Raw genomic sequence first — 20,050 nt, forward strand, 5'->3', positions numbered from 1 at the left:
TCATTAGCTGAAGTCGCATAACACTTGGAACACTACCCGTAGCAGGGGTCATTGTTTGGACTCTTTTTTTTTTTTTTTTTTTTTTAAATTGCGCTTTAAACAGAAAGTATTGCGTCAATGCAACTGAACAACATTAATTAGGAACACAGTGCGTCAAAAAGCAAAATGACAGTTAAAGGCATTTCGTTATTGAACTCTTTGATGACATCATTCAGCTAAGTTCAGTTTAAATAGTATCTGTGCAATAATTTGCAATCAAGTCAACGATATATCGCTGTACATGAAGTGTCCCCAGCTCCGCCTGCCAGAAGCGACAGAGGGAAGAAACCAAAACTCGATCGGTGAAAGGATGGAGAAAAAACCCGGTGAGAAACCAGGCTCAGTCGGGGAGACAGTTCTCCCCTTGTCAGACGAAACCAGTAGATCAGCTCCAGGCTGCAGGAATGTCAGACTGTGCAGAAGAATCATCTGTTTCCTGTGGTCTTGTCCAGGTGGTCTTTACAAGGGATTTGTATCTGCGGCTCATCTAGTTGTCACGGTCTCCGCTGTGTTTCTGGGCCATAGAGGTCCTTTCTAGGTGTTGATCCACCATCTTCTCTGGATACGGACTGGATCCGGGTGACTGAAGCGGATACAGACTGGATCTGGTGGCTACGGTGACCTCGGAATAAGGGATTTCTTTAAAAGACTTTTTTTTTCATATAAGATTTTATCCAACTTTTCAGATAGAGGCATGAGAAAGAGATTGCCTTGATTGGGCTTTTGGTTATTATAGGCACTCTCTGCGTTTGACCACTTCGTGTTTATTTAGCCGGATGGGAAGGCAGCGCTTTCTTGTACGTGACGGGATGCAAATTCTTGAAGGCTCTCTTTAGTGACGGGTCCAAACAAAGATCTCATCTGCTCCTCTAGCCCTATCGGCGACTCGTGCACTTCGAGCCTTCTTAGTGACGGCGCAAGTTGCTGACTGCTGACTGCGTTGGTGGTATAGTGGTGAGCATAGCTGCCTTCCAAGCAGTTGACACGGATTCGATTCCCGGCCAACGCATAACCTTTGGCTCGGGCTGACGTCGAAGCAGAACTCCCTCTGTGACCTGTGCCTCCACCCAAAACTTTTGGATGGAATAATTTCGGATGGACCCATCATTAGCTGAAGTCGCATAACACTTACAACACTACCCGTAGCAGGGGTCATTGTTTGGACTCTTTTTTTTTTTTTTTTTTTTTTTTTTATTGCGCTTTAAACAAAAAGTATTGTGTCAATGCAACTGAACAACATTTATTAGGAACACAGTGCGTCAATAAAGCTACTGACTTCCGCCTGCGTTGTTGGTATAGTGGTGAGCATAGCTGCCTTCCAAGCAGTTGACCCGGGTTCGATTCCCGGCCAACGCATGTCCTTTGGCTCGGGCTGACGTCGAAGCAGAACTCCTTCTGTGACCTGCGAATCCAACCAAACATTTTGGATGGATCATTCGGAAGACGAAAAGAACCAGCTCTCCCCGTCGGGGAATCGAACCCCGGTCTTCCGCGTGACAGGCGGAGATACTGTCCACTATACTAACGAGGAGCCGTGCATGCTGCCGTTTCTCCCCCAACTGACGGCACTGCACTGACATAACTAAACAATGCATGGCTTCTTCTGACGCAGACCCAGCCCTAGCACCGTAAAATTTCTGATGGACCCATCATTAGCTGAAGTCGCATAACACTTGGAACACTACCCGTAGCTGGGGTCATTGTTTGGACTCTTTTTTTTTTTTTTTTTTTTTTTTTTAAATTGCACTTTAAACAAAAAGTATTGTGTCAATGCAACTGAACAACATTTATTAGGAACACAGTGCGTCAAAAAGCAAAATGACAGTTAAAGGCATTTCGTTATTGAACTCTTTGATGACATCATTCAGCTAAGTTCAGTTTAAATAGTATCTGTGCAATAATTTGCAATCAAGTCAACGATATCGCTGTACATGAAGTGTCCCCAGCTCCGCCTGCCAGAAGCGACAGAGGCAAGAAACCAAAACTCGATCGGTGAAAGGATGGAGAAAAAACCCGGTGAGAAACCAGGCTCAATCGGGGAGACAGTTCTCCCCTTGTCAGACGAAACAGGTAGATCAGCTCCAGGCTGCAGGAATGTCAGACTGTGCAGAAGAATCATCTGTTTCCTGTGGTCTTGTCCAGGTGGTCTTTACAAGGGATTTGTATCTGCGGCTCATCTAGTTGTCACGGTCTCCGCTGTGTTTCTGGGCCATAGAGGTCCTTTCTAGGTGTTGATCCACCATCTTCTCTGGATACGGACTGGATCCGGGTGACTGAAGCGGATACAGACTGGATCTGGTGGCTACGGTGACCTCGGAATAAGGGATTTCTTTAAAAGACTTTTTTTTTCATATAAGATTTTATCCAACTTTTCAGATAGAGGCATGAGAAAGAGATTGCCTTGATTGGGCTTTTGGTTATTATAGGCACTCTCTGCGTTTGACCACTTCGTGTTTATTTAGCCGGATGGGAAGGCAGCGCTTTCTTGTACGTGACGGGATGCAAATTCTTGAAGGCTCTCTTTAGTGACGGGTCCAAACAAAGATCTCATCTGCTCCTCTAGCCCTATCGGCGACTCGTGCACTTCGAGCCTTCTTAGTGACGGCGCAAGTTGCTGACTGCTGACTGCGTTGGTGGTATAGTGGTGAGCATAGCTGCCTTCCAAGCAGTTGACACGGATTCGATTCCCGGCCAACGCATATCCTTTGGCTCGGGCTGACGTCGAAGCAGAACTCCCTCTGTGACCTGTGCCTCCACCCAAAACTTTTGGATGGAATAATTTCGGATGGACCCATCATTAGCTGAAGTCGCATAACACTTGCAACACTACCGGTAGCAGGGGTCATTGTTTGGACTCTTTTTTTTTTTTTTTTTTTTTTTTATTGCGCTTTAAACAAAAAGTATTGTGTCAATGCAACTGAACAACATTTATTAGGAACACAGTGCGTCAATAAAGCTACTGACTTCCGCCTGCGTTGGTGGTATAGTGGTGAGCATAGCTGCCTTTCAAGCAGTTGACCCGGGTTCGATTCCCGGCCAACGCATGTCCTTTGGCTCGGGCTGACGTCGAAGCAGAACTCCTTCTGTGACCTGCGACTCCAACCAAACATTTTGGATGGATCATTCGGAAGACGAAAAGAACCAGCTCTCCCCGTCGGGGAATCGAACCCCGGTCTTCCGCGTGACAGGCGGAGATACTGTCCACTATACTAACGAGGAGCCGTGCATGCTGCCGTTTCTCCCCCAACTGACGGCACTGCACTGACATAACTAAACAATGCATGGCTTCTTCTGACGCAGACCCAGCCCTAGCACCGTAAAATTTCTGATGGACCCATCATTAGCTGAAGTCGCATAACACTTGGAACACTACCCGTAGCAGGGGTCATTGTTTGGACTCTTTTTTTTTTTTTTTTTTTTTTTAAATTGCGCTTTAAACAGAAAGTATTGCGTCAATGCAACTGAACAACATTAATTAGGAACACAGTGCGTCAAAAAGCAAAATGACAGTTAAAGGCATTTCGTTATTGAACTCTTTGATGACATCATTCAGCTAAGTTCAGTTTAAATAGTATCTGTGCAATAATTTGCAATCAAGTCAACGATATCGCTGTACATGAAGTGTCCCCAGCTCCGCCTGCCAGAAGCGACAGAGGGAAGAAACCAAAACTCGATCGGTGAAAGGATGGAGAAAAAACCCGGTGAGAAACCAGGCTCAGTCGGGGAGACAGTTCTCCCCTTGTCAGACGAAACCAGTAGATCAGCTCCAGGCTGCAGGAATGTCAGACTGTGCAGAAGAATCATCTGTTTCCTGTGGTCTTGTCCAGGTGGTCTTTACAAGGGATTTGTATCTGCGGCTCATCTAGTTGTCACGGTCTCCGCTGTGTTTCTGGGCCATAGAGGTCCTTTCTAGGTGTTGATCCACCATCTTCTATGGATACGGACTGGATCCGGGTGACTGAAGCGGATACAGACTGGATCTGGTGGCTACGGTGACCTCGGAATAAGGGATTTCTTTAAAAGACTTTTTTTTTCATATAAGATTTTATCCAACTTTTCAGATAGAGGCATGAGAAAGAGATTGCCTTGATTGGGCTTTTGGTTATTATAGGCACTCTCTGCGTTTGACCACTTCGTGTTTATTTAGCCGGATGGGAAGGCAGCGCTTTCTTGTACGTGACGGGATGCAAATTCTTGAAGGCTCTCTTTAGTGACGGGTCCAAACAAAGATCTCATCTGCTCCTCTAGCCCTATCGGCGACTCGTGCACTTCGAGCCTTCTTAGTGACGGCGCAAGTTGCTGACTGCTGACTGCGTTGGTGGTATAGTGGTGAGCATAGCTGCCTTCCAAGCAGTTGGAGAGAGCAGTGCGCATGTCCTTTGGCTCGGGCTGACGTCGAAGCAGAACTCCCTCTGTGACCTGTGCCTCCACCCAAAACTTTTGGATGGAATAATTTCGGAAGACGAAAAGAACCAGCTCTCCCCGTCGGGGAATCGAACCCCGGTCTTCCGCGTGACAGGCGGAGATACTGTCCACTATACTAACGAGGAGCCGTGCATGCTGCCGTTTCTCCCCCAACTGACGGCACTGCACTGACATAACTAAACAATGCATGGCTTCTTCTGACGCAGACCCAGCCCTAGCACCGTAAAATTTCTGATGGACCCATCATTAGCTGAAGTCGCATAACACTTGGAACACTACCCGTAGCTGGGGTCATTGTTTGGACTCTTTTTTTTTTTTTTTTTTTTTTTTTAAATTGCGCTTTAAACAAAAAGTATTGTGTCAATGCAACTGAACAACATTTATTAGGAACACAGTGCGTCAAAAAGCAAAATGACAGTTAAAGGCATTTCGTTATTGAACTCTTTGATGACATCATTCAGCTAAGTTCAGTTTAAATAGTATCTGTGCAATAATTTGCAATCAAGTCAACGATATCGCTGTACATGAAGTGTCCCCAGCTCCGCCTGCCAGAAGCGACAGAGGCAAGAAACCAAAACTCGATCGGTGAAAGGATGGAGAAAAAACCCGGTGAGAAACCAGGCTCAATCGGGGAGACAGTTCTCCCCTTGTCAGACGAAACAGGTAGATCAGCTCCAGGCTGCAGGAATGTCAGACTGTGCAGAAGAATCATCTGTTTCCTGTGGTCTTGTCCAGGTGGTCTTTACAGGGGATTTGTATCTGCGGCTCATCTAGTTGTCACGGTCTCCGCTGTGTTTCTGGGCCATAGAGGTCCTTTCTAGGTGTTGATCCACCATCTTCTCTGGATACGGACTGGATCCGGGTGACTGAAGCGGATACAGACTGGATCTGGTGGCTACGGTGACCTCGGAATAAGGGATTTCTTTAAAAGACTTTTTTTTTCATATAAGATTTTATCCAACTTTTCAGATAGAGGCATGAGAAAGAGATTGCCTTGATTGGGCTTTTGGTTATTATAGGCACTCTCTGCGTTTGACCACTTCGTGTTTATTTAGCCGGATGGGAAGGCAGCGCTTTCTTGTACGTGACGGGATGCAAATTCTTGAAGGCTCTCTTTAGTGACGGGTCCAAACAAAGATCTCATCTGCTCCTCTAGCCCTATCGGCGACTCGTGCACTTCGAGCCTTCTTAGTGACGGCGCAAGTTGCTGACTGCTGACTGCGTTGGTGGTATAGTGGTGAGCATAGCTGCCTTCCAAGCAGTTGGAGAGAGCAGTGCGCATGTCCTTTGGCTCGGGCTGACGTCGAAGCAGAACTCCCTCTGTGACCTGTGCCTCCACCCAAAACTTTTGGATGGAATAATTTCGGATGGACCCATCATTAGCTGAAGTCGCATAACACTTGCAACACTACCCGTAGCAGGGGTCATTGTTTGGACTCTTTTTTTTTTTTTTTTTTTTTTTTTATTGCGCTTTAAACAAAAAGTATTGTGTCAATGCAACTGAACAACATTTATTAGGAACACAGTGCGTCAATAAAGCTACTGACTTCCGCCTGCGTTTGTGGTATAGTGGTGAGCATAGCTGCCTTCCAAGCAGTTGACCCGGGTTCGATTCCCGGCCAACGCATGTCCTTTGGCTCGGGCTGACGTCGAAGCAGAACTCCTTCTGTGACCTGCGACTCCAACCAAACATTTTGGATGGATCATTCGAAAGACGAAAAGGACCAGCTCTCCCCGTCGGGGAATCGAACCCCGGTCTTCCGCGTGACAGGGGGAGATACTGTCCACTATACTAACGAGGAGCCGTGCATGCTGCCGTTTCTCCCCCAACTGACGGCACTGCACTGACATAACTAAACAATGCATGGCTTCTTCTGACGCAGACCCAGCCCTAGCACCGTAAAATTTCTGATGGACCCATCATTAGCTGAAGTCGCATAACACTTGGAACACTACCCGTAGCAGGGGTCATTGTTTGGACTCTTTTTTTTTTTTTTTTTTTTTTTAATTGCGCTTTAAACAGAAAGTATTGCGTCAATGCAACTGAACAACATTAATTAGGAACACAGTGCGTCAAAAAGCAAAATGACAGTTAAAGGCATTTCGTTATTGAACTCTTTGATGACATCATTCAGCTAAGTTCAGTTTAAATAGTATCTGTGCAATAATTTGCAATCAAGTCAACGATATCGCTGTACATGAAGTGTCCCCAGCTCCGCCTGCCAGAAGCGACAGAGGGAAGAAACCAAAACTCGATCGGTGAAAGGATGGAGAAAAAACCCGGTGAGAAACCAGGCTCAGTCGGGGAGACAGTTCTCCCCTTGTCAGACGAAACCAGTAGATCAGCTCCAGGCTGCAGGAATGTCAGACTGTGCAGAAGAATCATCTGTTTCCTGTGGTCTTGTCCAGGTGGTCTTTACAAGGGATTTGTATCTGCGGCTCATCTAGTTGTCACGGTCTCCGCTGTGTTTCTGGGCCATAGAGGTCCTTTCTAGGTGTTGATCCACCATCTTCTCTGGATACGGACTGGATCCGGGTGACTGAAGCGGATACAGACTGGATCTGGTGGCTACGGTGACCTCGGAATAAGGGATTTCTTTAAAAGACTTTTTTTTTCATATAAGATTTTATCCAACTTTTCAGATAGAGGCATGAGAAAGAGATTGCCTTGATTGGGCTTTTGGTTATTATAGGCACTCTCTGCGTTTGACCACTTCGTGTTTATTTAGCCGGATGGGAAGGCAGCGCTTTCTTGTACGTGACGGGATGCAAATTCTTGAAGGCTCTCTTTAGTGACGGGTCCAAACAAAGATCTCATCTGCTCCTCTAGCCCTATCGGCGACTCGTGCACTTCGAGCCTTCTTAGTGACGGCGCAAGTTGCTGACTGCTGACTGCGTTGGTGGTATAGTGGTGAGCATAGCTGCCTTCCAAGCAGTTGACACGGATTCGATTCCCGGCCAACGCATATCCTTTGGCTCGGGCTGACGTCGAAGCAGAACTCCCTCTGTGACCTGTGCCTCCACCCAAAACTTTTGGATGGAATAATTTCGGATGGACCCATCATTAGCTGAAGTCGCATAACACTTGCAACACTACCGGTAGCAGGGGTCATTGTTTGGACTCTTTTTTTTTTTTTTTTTTTTTTTTTATTGCGCTTTAAACAAAAAGTATTGTGTCAATGCAACTGAACAACATTTATTAGGAACACAGTGCGTCAATAAAGCTACTGACTTCCGCCTGCGTTTGTGGTCTTGTGGATTGCATTTATTAGGAACACAGTGCGTCAATAAAGCTACTGACTTCCGCCTGCGTTGTTGGTATAGTGGTGAGCATAGCTGCCTTCCAAGCAGTTGACCCGGGTTCGATTCCCGGCCAACGCATGTCCTTTGGCTCGGGCTGACGTCGAAGCAGAACTCCTTCTGTGACCTGCGAATCCAACCAAACATTTTGGATGGATCATTCGGAAGACGAAAAGAACCAGCTCTCCCCGTCGGGGAATCGAACCCCGGTCTTCCGCGTGACAGGCGGAGATACTGTCCACTATACTAACGAGGAGCCGTGCATGCTGCCGTTTCTCCCCCAACTGACGGCACTGCACTGACATAACTAAACAATGCATGGCTTCTTCTGACGCAGACCCAGCCCTAGCACCGTAAAATTTCTGATGGACCCATCATTAGCTGAAGTCGCATAACACTTGGAACACTACCTGTAGCTGGGGTCATTGTTTGGACTCTTTTTTTTTTTTTTTTTTAATTGCGCTTTAAACAAAAAGTATTGTGTCAATGCAACTGAACAACATTTATTAGGAACACAGTGCGTCAAAAAGCAAAATGACAGTTAAAGGCATTTCGTTATTGAACTCTTTGATGACATCATTCAGCTAAGTTCAGTTTAAATAGTATCTGTGCAATAATTTGCAATCAAGTCAACGATATCGCTGTACATGAAGTGTCCCCAGCTCCGCCTGCCAGAAGCGACAGAGGCAAGAAACCAAAACTCGATCGGTGAAAGGATGGAGAAAAAACCCGGTGAGAAACCAGGCTCAATCGGGGAGACAGTTCTCCCCTTGTCAGACGAAACAGGTAGATCAGCTCCAGGCTGCAGGAATGTCAGACTGTGCAGAAGAATCATCTGTTTCCTGTGGTCTTGTCCAGGTGGTCTTTACAGGGGATTTGTATCTGCGGCTCATCTAGTTGTCACGGTCTCCGCTGTGTTTCTGGGCCATAGAGGTCCATTCTAGGTGTTGATCCACCATCTTCTCTGGATACGGACTGGATCCGGGTGACTGAAGCGGATACAGACTGGATCTGGTGGCTACGGTGACCTCGGAATAAGGGATTTCTTTAAAAGACTTTTTTTTTCATATAAGATTTTATCCAACTTTTCAGATAGAGGCATGAGAAAGAGATTGCCTTGATTGGGCTTTTGGTTATTATAGGCACTCTCTGCGTTTGACCACTTCGTGTTTATTTAGCCGGATGGGAAGGCAGCGCTTTCTTGTACGTGACGGGATGCAAATTCTTGAAGGCTCTCTTTAGTGACGGGTCCAAACAAAGATCTCATCTGCTCCTCTAGCCCTATCGGCGACTCGTGCACTTCGAGCCTTCTTAGTGACGGCGCAAGTTGCTGACTGCTGACTGCGTTGGTGGTATAGTGGTGAGCATAGCTGCCTTCCAAGCAGTTGGAGAGAGCAGTGCGCATGTCCTTTGGCTCGGGCTGACGTCGAAGCAGAACTCCCTCTGTGACCTGTGCCTCCACCCAAAACTTTTGGATGGAATAATTTCTGATGGACCCATCATTAGCTGAAGTCGCATAACACTTGCAACACTACCCGTAGCTGGGGTCATTGTTTGGACTCTTTTTTTTTTTTTTTTTTTTTTTTTTAAATTGCGCTTTAAACAAAAAGTATTGTGTCAATGCAACTGAACAACATTTATTAGGAACACAGTGCGTCAAAAAGCAAAATGACAGTTAAAGGCATTTCGTTATTGAACTCTTTGATGACATCATTCAGCTAAGTTCAGTTTAAATAGTATCTGTGCAATAATTTGCAATCAAGTCAACGATATCGCTGTACATGAAGTGTCCCCAGCTCTGCCTGCCAGAAGCGACAGAGGCAAGAAACCAAAACTCGATCGGTGAAAGGATGGAGAAAAAACCCGGTGAGAAACCAGGCTCAATCGGGGAGACAGTTCTCCCCTTGTCAGACGAAACAGGTAGATCAGCTCCAGGCTGCAGGAATGTCAGACTGTGCAGAAGAATCATCTGTTTCCTGTGGTCTTGTCCAGGTGGTCTTTACAGGGGATTTGTATCTGCGGCTCATCTAGTTGTCACGGTCTCCGCTGTGTTTCTGGGCCATAGAGGTCCTTTCTAGGTGTTGATCCACCATCTTCTCTGGATACGGACTGGATCCGGGTGACTGAAGCGGATACAGACTGGATCTGGTGGCTACGGTGACCTCGGAATAAGGGATTTCTTTAAAAGACTTTTTTTTTCATATAAGATTTTATCCAACTTTTCAGATAGAGGCATGAGAAAGAGATTGCCTTGATTGGGCTTTTGGTTATTATAGGCACTCTCTGCGTTTGACCACTTCGTGTTTATTTAGCCGGATGGGAAGGCAGCGCTTTCTTGTACGTGACGGGATGCAAATTCTTGAAGGCTCTCTTTAGTGACGGGTCCAAACAAAGATCTCATCTGCTCCTCTAGCCCTATCGGCGACTCGTGCACTTCGAGCCTTCTTAGTGACGGCGCAAGTTGCTGACTGCTGACTGCGTTGGTGGTATAGTGGTGAGCATAGCTGCCTTCCAAGCAGTTGGAGAGAGCAGTGCGCATGTCCTTTGGCTCGGGCTGACGTCGAAGCAGAACTCCCTCTGTGACCTGTGCCTCCACCCAAAACTTTTGGATGGAATAATTTCGGATGGACCCATCATTAGCTGAAGTCGCATAACACTTGCAACACTACCCGTAGCAGGGGTCATTGTTTGGACTCTTTTTTTTTTTTTTTTTTTTTTTTTATTGCGCTTTAAACAAAAAGTATTGTGTCAATGCAACTGAACAACATTTATTAGGAACACAGTGCGTCAATAAAGCTACTGACTTCCGCCTGCGTTTGTGGTATAGTGGTGAGCATAGCTGCCTTCCAAGCAGTTGACCCGGGTTCGATTCCCGGCCAACGCATGTCCTTTGGCTCGGGCTGACGTCGAAGCAGAACTCCTTCTGTGACCTGCGACTCCAACCAAACATTTTGGATGGATCATTCGAAAGACGAAAAGGACCAGCTCTCCCCGTCGGGGAATCGAACCCCGGTCTTCCGCGTGACAGGGGGAGATACTGTCCACTATACTAACGAGGAGCCGTGCATGCTGCCGTTTCTCCCCCAACTGACGGCACTGCACTGACATAACTAAACAATGCATGTCTTCTTCTGACGCAGACCCAGCCCTAGCACCGTAAAATTTCTGATGGACCCATCATTAGCTGAAGTCGCATAACACTTGGAACACTACCCGTAGCAGGGGTCATTGTTTGGACTCTTTTTTTTTTTTTTTTTTTTTTAAATTGCGCTTTAAACAGAAAGTATTGCGTCAATGCAACTGAACAACATTAATTAGGAACACAGTGCGTCAAAAAGCAAAATGACAGTTAAAGGCATTTCGTTATTGAACTCTTTGATGACATCATTCAGCTAAGTTCAGTTTAAATAGTATCTGTGCAATAATTTGCAATCAAGTCAACGATATCGCTGTACATGAAGTGTCCCCAGCTCCGCCTGCCAGAAGCGACAGAGGGAAGAAACCAAAACTCGATCGGTGAAAGGATGGAGAAAAAACCCGGTGAGAAACCAGGCTCAGTCGGGGAGACAGTTCTCCCCTTGTCAGACGAAACCAGTAGATCAGCTCCAGGCTGCAGGAATGTCAGACTGTGCAGAAGAATCATCTGTTTCCTGTGGTCTTGTCCAGGTGGTCTTTACAAGGGATTTGTATCTGCGGCTCATCTAGTTGTCACGGTCTCCGCTGTGTTTCTGGGCCATAGAGGTCCTTTCTAGGTGTTGATCCACCATCTTCTCTGGATACGGACTGGATCCGGGTGACTGAAGCGGATACAGACTGGATCTGGTGGCTACGGTGACCTCGGAATAAGGGATTTCTTTAAAAGACTTTTTTTTTCATATAAGATTTTATCCAACTTTTCAGATAGAGGCATGAGAAAGAGATTGCCTTGATTGGGCTTTTGGTTATTATAGGCACTCTCTGCGTTTGACCACTTCGTGTTTATTTAGCCGGATGGGAAGGCAGCGCTTTCTTGTACGTGACGGGATGCAAATTCTTGAAGGCTCTCTTTAGTGACGGGTCCAAACAAAGATCTCATCTGCTCCTCTAGCCCTATCGGCGACTCGTGCACTTCGAGCCTTCTTAGTGACGGCGCAAGTTGCTGACTGCTGACTGCGTTGGTGGTATAGTGGTGAGCATAGCTGCCTTCCAAGCAGTTGGAGAGAGCAGTGCGCATGTCCTTTGGCTCGGGCTGACGTCGAAGCAGAACTCCCTCTGTGACCTGTGCCTCCACCCAAAACTTTTGGATGGAATAATTTCGGATGGACCCATCATTAGCTGAAGTCGCATAACACTTGCAACACTACCCGTAGCAGGGGTCATTGTTTGGACTCTTTTTTTTTTTTTTTTTTTTTAATTGCGCTTTAAACAAAAAGTATTGTGTCAATGCAACTGAACAACATTTATTAGGAACACAGTGCGTCAATAAAGCTACTGACTTCCGCCTGCGTTGTTGGTATAGTGGTGAGCATAGCTGCCTTCCAAGCAGTTGACCCGGGTTCGATTCCCGGCCAACGCATGTCCTTTGGCTCGGGCTGACGTCGAAGCAGAACTCCTTCTGTGACCTGCGAATCCAACCAAACATTTTGGATGGATCATTCGGAAGACGAAAAGAACCAGCTCTCCCCGTCGGGGAATCGAACCCCGGTCTTCCGCGTGACAGGCGGAGATACTGTCCACTATACTAACGAGGAGCCGTGCATGCTGCCGTTTCTCCCCGAACTGACGGCACTGCACTGACATAACTAAACAATGCATGGCTTCTTCTGACGCAGACCCAGCCCTAGCACCGTAAAATTTCTGATGGACCCATCATTAGCTGAAGTCGCATAACACTTGGAACACTACCCGTAGCAGGGGTCATTGTTTGGACTCTTTTTTTTTTTTTTTTTTTTTTTAATTGCGCTTTAAACAGAAAGTATTGCGTCAATGCAACTGAACAACATTAATTAGGAACACAGTGCGTCAAAAAGCAAAATGACAGTTAAAGGCATTTCGTTATTGAACTCTTTGATGACATCATTCAGCTAAGTTCAGTTTAAATAGTATCTGTGCAATAATTTGCAATCAAGTCAACGATATCGCTGTACATGAAGTGTCCCCAGCTCCGCCTGCCAGAAGCGACAGAGGGAAGAAACCAAAACTCGATCGGTGAAAGGATGGAGAAAAAACCCGGTGAGAAACCAGGCTCAGTCGGGGAGACAGTTCTCCCCTTGTCAGACGAAACCAGTAGATCAGCTCCAGGCTGCAGGAATGTCAGACTGTGCAGAAGAATCATCTGTTTCCTGTGGTCTTGTCCAGGTGGTCTTTACAAGGGATTTGTATCTGCGGCTCATCTAGTTGTCACGGTCTCCGCTGTGTTTCTGGGCCATAGAGGTCCTTTCTAGGTGTTGATCCACCATCTTCTCTGGATACGGACTGGATCCGGGTGACTGAAGCGGATACAGACTGGATCTGGTGGCTACGGTGACCTCGGAATAAGGGATTTCTTTAAAAGACTTTTTTTTTCATATAAGATTTTATCCAACTTTTCAGATAGAGGCATGAGAAAGAGATTGCCTTGATTGGGCTTTTGGTTATTATAGGCACTCTCTGCGTTTGACCACTTCGTGTTTATTTAGCCGGATGGGAAGGCAGCGCTTTCTTGTACGTGACGGGATGCAAATTCTTGAAGGCTCTCTTTAGTGACGGGTCCAAACAAAGATCTCATCTGCTCCTCTAGCCCTATCGGCGACTCGTGCACTTCGAGCCTTCTTAGTGACGGCGCAAGTTGCTGACTGCTGACTGCGTTGGTGGTATAGTGGTGAGCATAGCTGCCTTCCAAGCAGTTGACACGGATTCGATTCCCGGCCAACGCATATCCTTTGGCTCGGGCTGACGTCGAAGCAGAACTCCCTCTGTGACCTGTGCCTCCACCCAAAACTTTTGGATGGAATAATTTCGGATGGACCCATCATTAGCTGAAGTCGCATAACACTTGCAACACTACCGGTAGCAGGGGTCATTGTTTGGACTCTTTTTTTTTTTTTTTATTGCGCTTTAAACAAAAAGTATTGTGTCAATGCAACTGAACAACATTTATTAGGAACACAGTGCGTCAATAAAGCTACTGACTTCCGCCTGCGTTTGTGGTCTTGTGGATTGCATTTATTAGGAACACAGTGCGTCAATAAAGCTACTGACTTCCGCCTGCGTTGTTGGTATAGTGGTGAGCATAGCTGCCTTCCAAGCAGTTGACCCGGGTTCGATTCCCGGCCAACGCATGTCCTTTGGCTCGGGCTGACGTCGAAGCAGAACTCCTTCTGTGACCTGCGAATCCAACCAAACATTTTGGATGGATCATTCGGAAGACGAAAAGAACCAGCTCTCCCCGTCGGGGAATCGAACCCCGGTCTTCCGCGTGACAGGCGGAGATACTGTCCACTATACTAACGAGGAGCCGTGCATGCTGCCGTTTCTCCCCCAACTGACGGCACTGCACTGACATAACTAAACAATGCATGGCTTCTTCTGACGCAGACCCAGCCCTAGCACCGTAAAATTTCTGATGGACCCATCATTAGCTGAAGTCGCATAACACTTGGAACACTACCCGTAGCTGGGGTCATTGTTTGGACTCTTTTTTTTTTTTTTTTTTTTTTTTTTTAATTGCGCTTTAAACAAAAAGTATTGTGTCAATGCAACTGAACAACATTTATTAGGAACACAGTGCGTCAAAAAGCAAAATGACAGTTAAAGGCATTTCGTTATTGAACTCTTTGATGACATCATTCAGCTAAGTTCAGTTTAAATAGTATCTGTGCAATAATTTGCAATCAAGTCAACGATATCGCTGTACATGAAGTGTCCCCAGCTCCGCCTGCCAGAAGCGACAGAGGCAAGAAACCAAAACTCGATCGGTGAAAGGATGGAGAAAAAACCCGGTGAGAAACCAGGCTCAATCGGGGAGACAGTTCTCCCCTTGTCAGACGAAACAGGTAGATCAGCTCCAGGCTGCAGGAATGTCAGACTGTGCAGAAGAATCATCTGTTTCCTGTGGTCTTGTCCAGGTGGTCTTTACAGGGGATTTGTATCTGCGGCTCATCTAGTTGTCACGGTCTCCGCTGTGTTTCTGGGCCATAGAGGTCCATTCTAGGTGTTGATCCACCATCTTCTCTGGATACGGACTGGATCCGGGTGACTGAAGCGGATACAGACTGGATCTGGTGGCTACGGTGACCTCGGAATAAGGGATTTCTTTAAAAGACTTTTTTTTTCATATAAGATTTTATCCAACTTTTCAGATAGAGGCATGAGAAAGAGATTGCCTTGATTGGGCTTTTGGTTATTATAGGCACTCTCTGCGTTTGACCACTTCGTGTTTATTTAGCCGGATGGGAAGGCAGCGCTTTCTTGTACGTGACGGGATGCAAATTCTTGAAGGCTCTCTTTAGTGACGGGTCCAAACAAAGATCTCATCTGCTCCTCTAGCCCTATCGGCGACTCGTGCACTTCGAGCCTTCTTAGTGACGGCGCAAGTTGCTGACTGCTGACTGCGTTGGTGGTATAGTGGTGAGCATAGCTGCCTTCCAAGCAGTTGGAGAGAGCAGTGCGCATGTCCTTTGGCTCGGGCTGACGTCGAAGCAGAACTCCCTCTGTGACCTGTGCCTCCACCCAAAACTTTTGGATGGAATAATTTCGGATGGACCCATCATTAGCTGAAGTCGCATAACACTTGCAACACTACACGTAGCAGGGGTCATTGTTTGGACTCTTTTTTTTTTTTTTTTTTTTTTTTTAATTGCGCTTTAAACAAAAAGTATTGTGTCAATGCAACTGAACAACATTTATTAGGAACACAGTGCGTCAATAAAGCTACTGACTTCTGCCTGCGTTGTTGGTATAGTGGTGAGCATAGCTGCCTTCCAAGCAGTTGACCCGGGTTCGATTCCCGGCCAACGCATGTCCTTTGGCTCGGGCTGACGTCGAAGCAGAACTCCTTCTGTGACCTGCGAATCCAACCAAACATTTTGGATGGATCATTCGGAAGACGAAAAGAACCAGCTCTCCCCGTCGGGGAATCGAACCCCGGTCTTCCGCGTGACAGGCAGAGATACTGTCCACTATACTAACGAGGAGCCGTGCATGCTGCCGTTTCTCCCCCAACTGACGGCACTGCACTGACATAACTAAACAATGCATGGCTTCTTCTGACGCAGACCCAGCCCTAGCACCGTAAAATTTCTGATGGACCCATCATTAGCTGAAGTCGCATAACACTTGGAACACTACCCGTAGCTGGGGTCATTGTTTGGACTCTTTTTTTTTTTTTTTTTTTTTTTTTTAAATTGCGCTTTAAACAAAAAGTATTGTGTCAATGCAACTGAACAACATTTATTAGGAACACAGTGCGTCAAAAAGCAAAATGACAGTTAAAGGCATTTCGTTATTGAACTCTTTGATGACATCATTCAGCTAAGTTCAGTTTAAATAGTATCTGTGCAATAATTTGCAATCAAGTCAACGATATCGCTGTACATGAAGTGTCCCCAGCTCCGCCTGCCAGAAGCGACAGAGGGAAGAAACCAAAACTCGATCGGTGAAAGGATGGAGAAAAAACCCGGTGAGAAACCAGGCTCAGTCGGGGAGACAGTTCTCCCCTTGTCAGACGAAACCAGTAGATCAGCTCCAGGCTGCAGGAATGTCAGACTGTGCAGAAGAATCATCTGTTTCCTGTGGTCTTGTCCAGGTGGTCTTTACAAGGGATTTGTATCTGCGGCTCATCTAGTTGTCACGGTCTCCGCTGTGTTTCTGGGCCATAGAGGTCCTTTCTAGGTGTTGATCCACCATCTTCTCTGGATACGGACTGGATCCGGGTGACTGAAGCGGATACAGACTGGATCTGGTGGCTACGGTGACCTCGGAATAAGGGATTTCTTTAAAAGACTTTTTTTTTCATATAAGATTTTATCCAACTTTTCAGATAGAGGCATGAGAAAGAGATTGCCTTGATTGGGCTTTTGGTTATTATAGGCACTCTCTGCGTTTGACCACTTCGTGTTTATTTAGCCGGATGGGAAGGCAGCGCTTTCTTGTACGTGACGGGATGCAAATTCTTGAAGGCTCTCTTTAGTGACGGGTCCAAACAAAGATCTCATCTGCTCCTCTAGCCCTATCGGCGACTCGTGCACTTCGAGCCTTCTTAGTGACGGCGCAAGTTGCTGACTGCTGACTGCGTTGGTGGTATAGTGGTGAGCATAGCTGCCTTCCAAGCAGTTGGAGAGAGCAGTGCGCATGTCCTTTGGCTCGGGCTGACGTCGAAGCAGAACTCCCTCTGTGACCTGTGCCTCCACCCAAAACTTTTGGATGGAATAATTTTGGATGGACCCATCATTAGCTGAAGTCGCATAACACTTGCAACACTACCCGTAGCAGGGGTCATTGTTTGGACTCTTTTTTTTTTTTTTTTTTTTTTAATTGCGCTTTAAACAAAAAGTATTGTGTCAATGCAACTGAACAACATTTATTAGGAACACAGTGCGTCAATAAAGCTACTGACTTCCGCCTGCGTTGTTGGTATAGTGGTGAGCATAGCTGCCTTCCAAGCAGTTGACCCGGGTTCGATTCCCGGCCAACGCATGTCCTTTGGCTCGGGCTGACGTCGAAGCAGAACTCCTTCTGTGACCTGCGAATCCAACCAAACATTTTGGATGGATCATTCGGAAGACGAAAAGGACCAGCTCTCCCCGTCGGGGAATCGAACCCCGGTCTTCCGCGTGACAGGGGGAGATACTGTCCACTATACTAACGAGGAGCCGTGCATGCTGCCGTTTCTCCCCCAACTGACGGCACTGCACTGACATAACTAAACAATGCATGGCTTCTTCTGACGCAGACCCAGCCCTAGCACCGTAAAATTTCTGATGGACCCATCATTAGCTGAAGTCGCATAACACTTGGAACACTACCCGTAGCTGGGGTCATTGTTTGGACTCTTTTTTTTTTTTTTTTTTTTTTTTTTTAAATTGCGCTTTAAACAAAAAGTATTGTGTCAATGCAACTGAACAACATTTATTAGGAACACAGTGCGTCAAAAAGCAAAATGACAGTTAAAGGCATTTCGTTATTGAACTCTTTGATGACATCATTCAGCTAAGTTCAGTTTAAATAGTATCTGTGCAATAATTTGCAATCAAGTCAACGATATCGCTGTACATGAAGTGTCCCCAGCTCCGCCTGCCAGAAGCGACAGAGGCAAGAAACCAAAACTCGATCGGTGAAAGGATGGAGAAAAAACCCGGTGAGAAACCAGGCTCAATCGGGGAGACAGTTCTCCCCTTGTCAGACGAAACAGGTAGATCAGCTCCAGGCTGCAGGAATGTCAGACTGTGCAGAAGAATCATCTGTTTCCTGTGGTCTTGTCCAGGTGGTCTTTACAGGGGATTTGTATCTGCGGCTCATCTAGTTGTCACGGTCTCCGCTGTGTTTCTGGGCCATAGAGGTCCATTCTAGGTGTTGATCCACCATCTTCTCTGGATACGGACTGGATCCGGGTGACTGAAGCGGATACAGACTGGATCTGGTGGCTACGGTGACCTCGGAATAAGGGATTTCTTTAAAAGACTTTTTTTTTCATATAAGATTTTATCCAACTTTTCAGATAGAGGCATGAGAAAGAGATTGCCTTGATTGGGCTTTTGGTTATTATAGGCACTCTCTGCGTTTGACCACTTCGTGTTTATTTAGCCGGATGGGAAGGCAGCGCTTTCTTGTACGTGACGGGATGCAAATTCTTGAAGGCTCTCTTTAGTGACGGGTCCAAACAAAGATCTCATCTGCTCCTCTAGCCCTATCGGCGACTCGTGCACTTCGAGCCTTCTTAGTGACGGCGCAAGTTGCTGACTGCTGACTGCGTTGGTGGTATAGTGGTGAGCATAGCTGCCTTCCAAGCAGTTGGAGAGAGCAGTGCGCATGTCCTTTGGCTCGGGCTGACGTCGAAGCAGAACTCCCTCTGTGACCTGTGCCTCCACCCAAAACTTTTGGATGGAATAATTTCTGATGGACCCATCATTAGCTGAAGTCGCATAACACTTGCAACACTACCCGTAGCTGGGGTCATTGTTTGGACTCTTTTTTTTTTTTTTTTTTTTTTTTTAAATTGCGCTTTAAACAAAAAGTATTGTGTCAATGCAACTGAACAACATTTATTAGGAACACAGTGCGTCAAAAAGCAAAATGACAGTTAAAGGCATTTCGTTATTGAACTCTTTGATGACATCATTCAGCTAAGTTCAGTTTAAATAGTATCTGTGCAATAATTTGCAATCAAGTCAACGATATCGCTGTACATGAAGTGTCCCCAGCTCCGCCTGCCAGAAGCGACAGAGGCAAGAAACCAAAACTCGATCGGTGAAAGGATGGAGAAAAAACCCGGTGAGAAACCAGGCTCAATCGGGGAGACAGTTCTCCCCTTGTCAGACGAAACAGGTAGATCAGCTCCAGGCTGCAGGAATGTCAGACTGTGCAGAAGAATCATCTGTTTCCTGTGGTCTTGTCCAGGTGGTCTTTACAGGGGATTTGTATCTGCGGCTCATCTAGTTGTCACGGTCTCCGCTGTGTTTCTGGGCCATAGAGGTCCTTTCTAGGTGTTGATCCACCATCTTCTCTGGATACGGACTGGATCCGGGTGACTGAAGCGGATACAGACTGGATCTGGTGGCTACGGTGACCTCGGAATAAGGGATTTCTTTAAAAGACTTTTTTTTTCATATAAGATTTTATCCAACTTTTCAGATAGAGGCATGAGAAAGAGATTGCCTTGATTGGGCTTTTGGTTATTATAGGCACTCTCTGCGTTTGACCACTTCGTGTTTATTTAGCCGGATGGGAAGGCAGCGCTTTCTTGTACGTGACGGGATGCAAATTCTTGAAGGCTCTCTTTAGTGACGGGTCCAAACAAAGATCTCATCTGCTCCTCTAGCCCTATCGGCGACTCGTGCACTTCGAGCCTTCTTAGTGACGGCGCAAGTTGCTGACTGCTGACTGCGTTGGTGGTATAGTGGTGAGCATAGCTGCCTTCCAAGCAGTTGGAGAGAGCAGTGCGCATGTCCTTTGGCTCGGGCTGACGTCGAAGCAGAACTCCCTCTGTGACCTGTGCCTCCACCCAAAACTTTTGGATGGAATAATTTCTGATGGACCCATCATTAGCTGAAGTCGCATAACACTTGCAACACTACCCGTAGCAGGGGTCATTGTTTGGACTCTTTTTTTT

The 20,050-nt window shown here is 46.4% G+C and overlaps 7 non-coding genes across 7 annotated transcripts; 1 reads left to right on the forward strand and 6 right to left on the reverse strand.

Annotated features, from left to right (window-relative positions):
• Positions 1-1,498: 1,498 nt before the first annotated feature.
• On the reverse strand, positions 1,499-1,570 carry trnad-guc (transfer RNA aspartic acid (anticodon GUC)). Its single transcript has one exon. It is a non-coding gene; the product is annotated as a tRNA-Asp (tRNA).
• Positions 1,571-3,011: 1,441 nt separating this feature from the next.
• On the forward strand, positions 3,012-3,083 carry trnae-uuc (transfer RNA glutamic acid (anticodon UUC)). The gene has a single exon. It is a non-coding gene; the product is annotated as a tRNA-Glu (tRNA).
• Positions 3,084-3,186: 103 nt separating this feature from the next.
• Positions 3,187-3,258, reverse strand: trnad-guc (transfer RNA aspartic acid (anticodon GUC)). The gene has a single exon. It is a non-coding gene; the product is annotated as a tRNA-Asp (tRNA).
• Positions 3,259-4,517: 1,259 nt separating this feature from the next.
• On the reverse strand, positions 4,518-4,589 carry trnad-guc (transfer RNA aspartic acid (anticodon GUC)). Its single transcript has one exon. It is a non-coding gene; the product is annotated as a tRNA-Asp (tRNA).
• A 3,359-nt stretch (positions 4,590-7,948) lies between these two features.
• trnad-guc (transfer RNA aspartic acid (anticodon GUC)) lies at positions 7,949-8,020 on the reverse strand. The gene has a single exon. It is a non-coding gene; the product is annotated as a tRNA-Asp (tRNA).
• Positions 8,021-12,422: 4,402 nt separating this feature from the next.
• trnad-guc (transfer RNA aspartic acid (anticodon GUC)) lies at positions 12,423-12,494 on the reverse strand. The gene has a single exon. It is a non-coding gene; the product is annotated as a tRNA-Asp (tRNA).
• Positions 12,495-14,166: 1,672 nt separating this feature from the next.
• trnad-guc (transfer RNA aspartic acid (anticodon GUC)) lies at positions 14,167-14,238 on the reverse strand. Its single transcript has one exon. It is a non-coding gene; the product is annotated as a tRNA-Asp (tRNA).
• Between the last annotated feature and the right edge of the window lie 5,812 nt (positions 14,239-20,050).

Source organism: Carassius gibelio, chromosome B19 (genome assembly GCF_023724105.1).
Source record: "Carassius gibelio isolate Cgi1373 ecotype wild population from Czech Republic chromosome B19, carGib1.2-hapl.c, whole genome shotgun sequence".
Classification (NCBI taxonomy): Eukaryota; Metazoa; Chordata; class Actinopteri; order Cypriniformes; family Cyprinidae; genus Carassius; species Carassius gibelio.